Below are 10,900 nucleotides of genomic sequence, written 5' to 3' on the forward strand. Positions count from 1 at the left end.
CCTAGACATTGTAGGTGTATGTGAAACTTGGGCCACTTCGAGCAACGACGCGCTGTTATCGCTGACCTCCTGCCAAATGGTTTCACGTTCAAGCAACTTCCCAGATCGCGGAAACGAGATGGCAGAATGGGTCTCAACCCTTCCGAGATAGCAAGTCACCCACATTTCTCCCCTGAGGATTATGTAATTAAGTTTCGAGATGCTCTTTTGCGCTTTCACATCTTTCCCAGCTCCAGCATCGAAACCATCATACTGTATCGGCCATCAAGAAACCACTCGTCATTTTCCCAATTCCTGGACGACTTCTCTGAGAAACCTAACAGCAGACTTTACAAACCCACTCCTCTTACCATTACAGACGACCTGAACGTCCACTTCGACAGCCCATCATCGAATGCCAAGAAGTTCAACGACCTTATGGTCACCCATGACCTGTCACAAAAAGTTAGAGTTCCGACTCACGAAAAACGTCACACCTTGGACGCCTTCATTGTTTGAGGATCCGAAGTTCACATTTACAGAGATCTCCAAATTATTCCTACTCTTTCCGATTGCTTGCGGTCTTCAGTCGGGCAAGCTAGACATCAGTAGGAGACACATGGTTGAGACACGAAACTTCAAAGCATGCAACAGAGAGGAGTTTGCATCCATTGTCTCCAAGGCTTTAGCATCTGACTCTCTGACCGGTACAGTTGAAAGTGTGCAATGTCCAGCTCTGTAATATTCTCAACGACGTCGTTCCACCCAAAATGCGACTCATCAAAATCACCCCGACTCCCTGAGGTACAACCATCACATTACTCTGGAAAAGAGGAAGTGTAGACAACTTGAACGGAGATGGCATTCGAAGGGCAGACTCCAGATCGACTGGCAATTGTATAGTGACCAAAGGGTTGTTTTGAACGAACTGGTTTCTCAAGGCCAAACGTGATCATCTAGTGCAAGCCATCAACATGATCAATGACTGTGGCAACTATTCACGGCAGCTGTTCTCCATTGCAAACCACCTTTAACACAGTAAACTCCAATCTCCTCTTCCAGCAAACGTCAACACAGAATCCCTGCATGGCACCTATAGCTACTAAAATCTTCTTCCAAGCAAAGATTGCATGCATCTGCAGCAACCTGTCTCCAGATGAAATAACGTCTTATATTCCAACCTTTGCTCGTTTGGACGCCTTTTTGACCCACCGAATCCAGTGAAATTGAGTATCCTCTTCGTAAACTCCCAGTCAAGTCGTGTCAGTTGGATCCCATATCCACTACGCTACTTAAGATTAGTTACTTCCACACCTTCGCACTAATTCTGGCAGAAATTATCAACATGGGTCTTCTGCAATCTCCTGTACCCATCTGCCTGAAAGTTGCTCATGTCCAGCCTCTTCTGCAAAAAGTCATTCTTGAATCTCCATTTCCTTCACAACTATCGGCCGGTCTCCAAGCTACCGTTTGTGTTTAAACTCCTCGAACGCGTTGTCTTCTCCAGGCTCTTGAAATAGGCCTATCTATTCGAGAACAACCTTCTTAACGATCTCCAATCTGCTTATCGCCCACAGCACAGTGTTGAGACTCTGTTCGACAACATCTCCAACCACATTCTAATGGAAATGGCACGAGGCAGGATCACAGCCTTACTCCTTGTAGACATGCCATGAGTTTTCGATAATGTAAACCATATGATTGTATTAAACATTCTCCCTTCCGTCTGGTATCAAAGGTTCAGCAAATGATTTCAGTCATACTCATCGAATCATCAACAGATTGTGAATATGGAGGGATTCAAATCTAATCCTACGCCGCTATTATTTGCAGTACCTCAAGGTTCTGTGGGAGGACCAATCATATTCGCTCTATATCTAACCAGCCCCAAATAAGTACAGTGTACTTAATCATCATAATATAGATTACCATTGTTATGTTGATGACATACAATAATTGTATGCATCATTTTCTCCAAACCAATCTGAGGCTGTCAATACCCTGCAACGACTGCAACGATATGTCAATGATATACACTCTTAGAAAAAAATGTTCTTTTGAGCACCATTAAATGGTTCTCAGTACTGTCACAATAGCGACACCCTTTTTGGTGCTCGTGAGAACCTTTTTTAAATGGTGCTTGTCGACACCTTTTGCAAAAGGTGCCCATTAGAACCTTTTTCCCGATGAAATGGTGCTCGTGAGTACCATTTGAAAGGTGCCCATGGGCACCTTTTTGACTATAAAGACGGGCACCTTTTTGACTCTTTTTCAAAAGGTGCTCATGAGAACCATTTCATTGGAAAAGGTTCTAATGGGCACCAATGTTAAAAGGTGCTGACAGGCACCATTTAAAAAGGTTCTCACAGGCTCCAAAAAAGGTGTCGCTATTGTGACAGTGCTGAGAACCATTTAATGGTGCTCAAAAGAACCTTCTTTTTTTTCTTAGAATGTAGTACATGTATGGAATTGATGTCTGTGTATTTTTGGTGTGTTTCACACGCAGTGCTGGTAAGTTGCTTTACTGGCACCATTCTTAAAGGTACATTTGTACATATCTGCATTGAAAATGTGCATCACAAACTCATTTGAAATGAAATGAATTGAACTGAATTTCATCTCCTCAATCAAACATACGTACAAAACATACATATTAGCAATACATTAGCATGTCATACATTATCGTTGACACTAGAAAAAAAAAAGCAAGGATAACACACCCATGCACACACAGTTTCACAAGCATGAATACAAACGTGTACATGAAGAGTTTGTTCGCAAAAAAAACAACAACGATAAGTCCATATTTGCCAAATGGAGATATTTGCGATCAAAGGTCAATAAAAATAAAGAGAATAATAAGAAAATTTTTGCTTCTTTTGACCATAACTTCAAAAACGTACCTTTATATGCAGTGACCAATATATCATTTAAAAGGTATTACTTTGTACTTTATGACAGAGACCGTACTTCAAAATCTTCAAAAATGAACTTATCGGATTTTGCAAACAAACTTTCACATGTACATGAAATTCACCAATACATTTTTCATGAAACATCACTCAATAACTGAAAACCATAGAAATTTGCTCTTTCACAAATTCGCAGAAATGTATTTATTCACCTTAACTTTTACAATCTGAAGGTGAGGTTTGTATTTGTCATGTTATAATCTGTCAAATATTCTTAACAAAATATTTTCATTTGTTCACTAATTTTTTTCCACAATATTTGTCATTTGTGTACCGAGCAGTTCTTGAAACACCATCACACATCTCTGTACAGATGATATGAAATAGCAAGAGGTGCATCAGGCTTTTGAAATACATAACAAAATTTCTAATTCTCTGTGAAATAATGCCTGCATGGATGAAATACACTTATTGTGTCAGTCTTAAGATAGGCAGAATTCAAGTACAATACTTAAGCAGTATGAGGAACTTTTTCCACATATTTGCTAGTTTGTTTGGTGTTGGATTTTTTTTTTAAAGCATATTTGTCCTAAAAGCAACTACAAAGGGCAGGAAAACAATTCCATTAAACAGGACCTTTGGTATTGTCACAGAAAACATACATTATTTGCTGGTATGATACTTGGGAGAGGATAAGCTTTAAACTTCTCCACTTCACTTCACTTCACATTTGTAACGTCGAGTACTTGAATTAACTTATCTTTGTTTGTATACGAGTGACCTTTTTTCTTTTTCTTTTTTTGTTCTGCAATTTGAAAGTATACTGCAAATACAAGAAGAGTATCAATTCAGGTTAATCATGACCTCTGACAATTTACAGCATGTCCTACCAAAAAAAAAAAACACACACACACACACACACACACACACACAAAAGAACACATTGTTTTATAATGTGAAGGATAATAAGAATCCCAAGGGGAAAAGAGCTAGGATACCACACCCACACAGTTTCACAAGAATGAATGAACAAAATTCCTCAACCATGATCTAAAATATATAACATTGGGAATCAATAAATATTTACACTTTTTTAAAAGCAGAGCCATGAATTCATTAGAGTAAACTATATACAATGCAGGCCTAAAGCTGAGGTTTGAATTTGCTGTCCTATAACCTGCCTATGACAATAATATGTTGTTAGCATTTGTCATTTTGTTCACCAAATTTGGCAACAGTCTTTTAAACACCACCACCACGTACATGTTCATGTACATTTTGTATCTCTGCAAAAACATAAACTGGTGACAAGAGGTGCATCAGTGCTTTGAAATAAATATTACATAATCTTCAATTCTCTACACAATACGTAATTCCAGCGTGGGTATAAAATAATGCAATAAGTTTTACCAGTCTAGGTGCAAACTTTAAAAGTGTGCAGAAATCGACCACACAATGACTGGAGAAGTATAAAGAGCATTTTCCGTTTGTGCTTTTAAAGTTTAAAACTATAAATGACTCCACTTCTCAGATTGGCATCTGGTCTGATCTCATTACGTCTACCCCCCCCCCCCCCCCTCCAATACAGTTGATTCAAAGTTGTTAAATGCAATTTATAATGAAACATTGTCACTGGTACATTGTAAGTTCCAAATACTGTATTGGGATCATAACAAAACATAACATGTGACCCTCCATCAAACAAACCAACAAAAAGTCGCCAGACATGAATTTTGGGTTGACGGCAGATTCTGAAAGAGCAGCTATAAAATACACTATAAGTCAATGCAAACGGACGTACCTACGCTAATCTACATATTTCTAAAAGGTTTTCTCTGGCAGCATCAGTGTTTTCTCTTTAACTCAGCTCATTCTTGGCTAGCGTAGGTTTCTGGTCGATGCTGTCAACTGGCTATCCGGGCTAAAATTGTCATTCTGATCGATGTATTCTTTTGGGCACCCAGCTCATTTTTGACTATCCCAGGGTTCTGTCTGATGCTGTCGACGGGCTATCACAGGCTGTCATTCTGATTGATGTATTGTCTTAGCCACACAGCTCATTCTCGACTAGCCGCAGGGTTCTGGCTGATGCTGTGGATGGGCTATCCCGGGCTCTTATTCTGATCGATGAATTCTTGTGGCCGCCCAGCTCATTCTTGGCTAGTGTTAAGCCTATGGTTCTGGCCGATGTTGTCAACGGTCTGTCACGGGCTGTCTCTCTGATCAATGTAGAGTCTACCTTGTTCCCTAACCGCACCAGCGACCCAAACACGTCCGTACTGGTTATCGTCCCGGCCGGAGTTACTTGTTCCCTGGTTTCTGTGCATGTTGGTGTGTCCACTTTCCTGACATATGAATTGAAAGAAACAATTCACTAGACCTACACCGCGTTAATAAAACAAAGTCATTGCTATAATTCGATAAACAGAACACAGCATTACATGACGCGACTCCTTACTTAGAACAAGCCTCTGAAAACATACTGAAGAGATTTTGACCTGCAATGTAGGCCTCCTGCATGGGCTGTAGACAGACCTCTATTGGCTCTACTAACAGTTATAACTTATATAGAACAAATTTCCTTATTGCATGTACCGTTACCGGTATAGGCCTTACCCCGGGGCGCTCCTTGTACACAGTTATATATTTGTGTTCGGCGTCCGGGCTGTGTTTCGGAGTTAGTAGACTCTACTTTTAATAAGCATAAACGTTCCATACAGGCCTAACTAAGTAACTTAGCCCGGCCCAGTCGCTGTAAAAACGTGACAGCCATGCTCCGCACGGCGTCTGTTCGGGCTATTCTGTTAGCCCATTATGGCATTGCTATGCCAAATTTCTAATTGTAAAGTGTTAACGTTAGGCATAACATGTTATTATTAGATCTGGATCTACTGTACCTGGTAAACATTACACAAGATAGCAGCTTCGATCAAATTAGATCTAGAACATTAGGATCTAACCGTTAAAGGTTATCACTGACTGAAAACGAAAACTGAGTGATGAATCTATAACTGTTAGTTCTAACTTGATTTTGTAGACTTACCAACGAATGTCATCTAAAAATGAGATAAAACCACATTAAAACTAAAACTCTTACCTATTCTCCTAGACTGTGATGACTGCCATGGCAAAAATGGAATTGACATCAGTGACACGTTTCCAGTCCACTTTGACAAAATTAATGTCTATAACAACGTTACCGGGTGCCGTTCGTCAAATGGGTGTGTGTGATGCATTATAGATATGTACGTGTGTCTACTAGCCGTCTGCTGCTGCGCTGCATGCACGGTACTACTAGCATTGCATTGGCACTCTGCCCGCAGTGGTGGTAGGTTTGCATAGGCAGGCACGCAGGCAGCACAGGGCTACATAGCCGCGGCGCGTGCAGCGACGGTTACATACACAAGATTCCCATGCGGTGGTGTAACAGTGCAGTACATGTACTAGTATGTGTGCGTTTACGCGTACGCATATCTGATCGAGCGCTAAAATTGGATCGTGGCAGCTGTCAGTTGGCACGCAGCCAAGAGAAGTCATTAGTATACGATAAAAAACAATATGTACTTTTTATTATCACAGCAGTAGAAACAAATACAATATTTTTGTACCAATACCACATTTTTGGTGATTCTTACATCTGGCATTCGAATATACAGCAAGGGCAAAAATGAAAGTGGACCTTAAGATATTGTTTGACCTGCAGGATTACCACAAATATCACTCGGGGACTGGGTCGCATACTAGCAAATGGTGACGAACGGAACCATTTCGATTGGGAACCATTTATAGGTGCTCATCGGAACCATTTTGCGAGAATCATCTGATGAGAACCATTTTGGAGCCGACGAGAACCATTTGAGAACCTTTTTTTTCTTAGAGTGTACGTTCATTGATGAGCTCTCTCTCTCCTTACGATAAAACATCACAAAGTCTAAGTTGTTATCAATTGGTCCAAAGCTGCACAATTAAGGAAACTTTAAGTCAAGTCTATTGAGATTTTTACCTTGTCTATAACGATATCAATTGCTTGCATGAGAAATCTTGGGATGATAACATTTGTCTATGTCCATGTCGGCTCAGATAAACATCTGATATGTACAATCAAATCTTGTACTGATGTTGTAAAATTTCAATAAAAATGATTTTAATTTATTCTTGAAGGAATTCAGAGATTGAGCTGTTGTAATATTGTTGGGAAGTGAATTCCAATACTTTGGCCCATCGTAGATGAATGTGTTTTGAACCAACAAAGTTCTCAGAAATGGCAAATGGAAATCATTTGATTGCCGTGTTGGATAATTATGAACGGATTGATTTCTTTGAAACATTGTTTCAAATATATTTGGGAGATTATTTTTATTATGATTATACATAAATTGTCCTAGATTAAACAAATACAAATCATTAATTTTCAATATTTTATGCTCATAAAATAGTGGGTCGGTATGGGACAAAAATGCGGTATGACATATAACACGGAGTGATTTCTTTTGCAATAAAAGTAATTTGTCTAAAAATGTTAAATGTATTTCCCCACGCGAGAATACTGTTATTTAAATATGGCAATATTAAGGATGAATATGATACAAGCAAGGACGACAAAGGAAAACAAAACTTAAGCTTATTAATTATGCCAATATTACGTGAAATAATTTTACATATACTGTCAATATGAAATTTCCAGGAAAGCTTATTGTCAACTGTTATTCCAAGAAATTTTATATGGGAAACATTTTCGAGTGGAGTACCATCTAAAACAATATCAACAGGTAATGCCTCAGTAGAATTACTAAAAAGCTTATATTTTGTTTTTTGAAGATTAAGAGATAGCTTATTTGCTTTTATCCACTGGGCAACATTTTCTAATTCTGAATTTATTGTATTAACAAGGGTAAGAAGATCATTGTGTGAAAAAAATAGATTTGAGTCATCTGTAAAGAGAATAAAAGAAAGAACATCTGATGATCTACAAAAATCATTTATGTAAACATTGAACAACAGTGAACCTAATAAACTTCCCTGTGGCACCCCACATTTAATATTTAGTATTTGTGAATTACAACCATTTAAAGAGTTGTTTCCTGTTCATGAGGTAGCTCCTGAACCACTAAAGGATCCGCAATTGACGATATTACCCCCTTTAAAAGAAAATTGCTGATGTCATCGTGTCCAGCACTTTTTTTTTAGGAGGTAAAATCAGAGACAATATTAATTATCTCCTGAGTGTATGTTGGAAATATTGAAGTAAAATTTGGTGGACCCACATGTTCGGAAAAATGTTTTGTGGAGGGAGGAATATTACTTGTCAGGCTTTCCCCAATGGAAGAAAAATGGTCATTCAAAATATCACAAATTTGCTGAGAATCTTCAAAAATTTCGCCATCAAATCTAATTTTTGTAATATTTGACTTAACATTTGATATATTCATGGCTTGCTTTAAAACTTTCCATGTATTTTGTATATCATGCCTGTAAAATTGTAACTGATTAGTATAATATTTTTTCTTTTCTATACGTATAATTTTCGTCAAGGTATTTTTGTAACTAGTGTATTTCAACTTTGATTGCTCAGTACGTTTCATTTTAAATCTGTAATATAAATTATTATTTCTATTTATTGAACGCAGGAGCGATTTTGAAATCCATGGGAGCCTGGGTATTTTTTTATACTTAGCTGATTTTTCTCTACGTTTTGGAATACAAGTGTCCAAATGTTGGATAAAAATCTTCATAAAATATTCAAGAGACAAATTAACATCATCTGTATCAAAGATACAGGACCAGTCTGCGGTGTCTAAACTAGCACCTAACCTAGCTATACTTTCATGAGTAATTCTTCGTTTAAATATACGGTTGTTTTTATTATTAACTGTCTCATTTAAAGAAAGACCAGTCGAGATGGGGAAATGATCGGTGATATCTGAGAGTACTACAAAAGAATCAGGAGGAAGAAGAATATTACAAAAAAATATTATCGATAAGAGAAACAGATTCATTAACTATACGTGTGGGTTTAGATATTAAGGGTAAAAAAGAGGCAGATAAAAATATTTCCAAAAAATCTTGCGACATATTATTCTGTTTTAGTAAATCTATATTGAATTCACCCATCATAAAACAATTTTTGTTAATAAAAAGTGGGTTTTTAACCAGATCCGAAAAATAAATTAAAAATGATTTAGTATTCGCTCTTGGTGGTCTATATACTACACCTATGATTACATTTTTACTGCCTGGAGCTGTGATTTCAATATTAAAATAAAGACTAAAAAAAAATCAGTCATACTGGTAAACTCATCACGAACTACATAATCATAATTTTGTGAAACATAAATGGCAACACCTCCACCTACCCTATTTTGTCTGTTATTAACCACTAAATCGTACCCGTCGAGAGCGAATGGAAGACTGGAGTCATGAGAGAGCCAGGTTTCGGTTAAACTTACCGCCGAGATATTATGCATAATGGGACTATTTAAAAATAACCTCAATTCTTCAAAGTGCTTATTAATACTCCTAATATCAAAATGTAAAAGAGAAAAAGTAGTACTATCATATTCCTGGACAACATTGTTGAATTGGGTTTGAGTAAGATATTCAGAAGACGGACTTTGCAATTGGTTCTCTGTGTCAAAATCATAATCTAATTCTTGCGGCGATGAATTAAAACTGTCGGAAACATAATTATCAAAAAAAGTGTCATTTTGATTGATATTTGATTCGTTTTGTTCAAAGGAAGGTCCTGCTTAAAAAAAATGTCATCATCATTAATTGAATTGAATGCTGTGTCTATTGAATTGCGTATTAAAGGGTGAGCGTGTTGTCCGTTGCTTGAGTCCACGAGGGCACCTGTAGAGGGCAGTAGAGAACAATATGACTGTGGAGATTGTTGCAATATTGCAGCTACACATTATATCGTTGTCTCTTGAAATAACGTTATCTACAAAAGAAAATAGGATCGTCCTATACGTAACATTAATACGATCTTAGTTGGCACAAACATAAAGAGAACAGTTTGTCATAAGCATGTATACTAATATTTACAAAATAAGTTATAATAAAACTCCGGTAATTATTCTCTATCCATTCAATAGAAGGAACATATGTATATGATACGTATTGTGTTATGACAGAAGAGAAGACATCTCAAGTCTCATAGGGACCGCCAACCGCCAGTATATAGGGCAAATACTAGGTTGCCAAGGGCAACTCTAGGAAGGAAATCCTTGCCCGAAGAATCAATTTGGAGAGAACCAGCAATGGGCTTGTTCACAAGGAACATCTATAAATAAACCGTTTTTATCATTAATTCTATACGGATTCCTCCTCTCCCATAGCTGCAGCGCAAAAGATCACCCCATCCCTATGCCCCAAGAAGACCAACACGCTGGGACCGCCGACGGCCAGTATAATATTAGATAGGGCAAGTACACGGTTGCCAAGGGCAACTCTATAGCGAGCAAGGCACACATCAAATTCGAGCAAGTTACAAGTTGACATAGTATATTGTAATAAACTGTATTAAACTGTGCAGCCGGTCCACTGCGTCAGTGGAGAAGAATACAATACTCGGCTGATACTGTCAGTTCAGATGGCACCCGTTTGCAGATGCCATCCTGAACAAAAAGAACAAACTGAACAATTCACCCTGGATAACTATACAACCTGTATAAGATGCTTAAGCATGTTGCAATAATGATAATGAAATTTAGCTTGTGTACGTTGACTGCTAAAAGGTTGAGTAATTTGGGAGCATACCTAGATATTTAAAACATCAGCTGATGGAGTTCTGAATTGGGATGCCAATTAACCAGAAAAATATTTCGACCAAGAGAGAGAGAGAAAAAAAAAACCACCCAAACACATTTTTTAACTTATTGTTATTATTATAAAGGGTATTTATCAACAACGACAACAAAGCATTAATTGCAGGCAGTTTTAGTAAATATTGAGAATCATAACAAAATATTTATCGCATGGGTTATGGTATAGACGTGGATTTGGTTGCA

The sequence above is a fragment of the Diadema antillarum genome, unplaced genomic scaffold (genome assembly GCF_040938485.1).
Source record: "Diadema antillarum isolate AM-2024a unplaced genomic scaffold, OU_Dant_1.0 seq00000382_RagTag, whole genome shotgun sequence".
NCBI lineage: Eukaryota > Metazoa > Echinodermata > Echinoidea > Diadematoida > Diadematidae > Diadema > Diadema antillarum.